This window comes from Etheostoma spectabile, chromosome 12 (genome assembly GCF_008692095.1).
Source record: "Etheostoma spectabile isolate EspeVRDwgs_2016 chromosome 12, UIUC_Espe_1.0, whole genome shotgun sequence".
Lineage (NCBI taxonomy): Eukaryota > Metazoa > Chordata > Actinopteri > Perciformes > Percidae > Etheostoma > Etheostoma spectabile.
This window is the reverse complement of record NC_045744.1, coordinates 28,907,550-28,907,752: the sequence shown is the minus strand read 5'-3', so window position 1 is coordinate 28,907,752 and position 203 is coordinate 28,907,550. Positions and strand designations below refer to the sequence as shown.

At 48.3% G+C, this 203-nt stretch overlaps 1 protein-coding gene across 10 annotated transcripts in view; it reads right to left on the bottom strand.

Moving 5' to 3' along the window:
* LOC116698693 (supervillin) overlaps positions 1-203 on the bottom strand; it is a 69,410-nt gene that overhangs the window by 30,055 nt on the left and 39,152 nt on the right. The gene's annotated exons all lie outside the window — the stretch shown is intronic.

The window sequence follows — 203 nt, the reverse complement described above, 5'->3', positions numbered from 1 at the left end:
TCCTTCTCGTCCAGATCCAGTGCTACCACATCTCTGACTTAGTAGTAGTCCCTTTGGAGCCTTATTCCTGTTTTGTCAGGTAAATTTAACTGTGCAGACGTCTAAAAGCGAAAGATGGGGCACTGGTAATGCTAACGGAGGTGTAACGTTACGAGTGGCCACTGTTCTGACTCGGGTGTCTGGGTCTGTTTCCCGATGGTTCA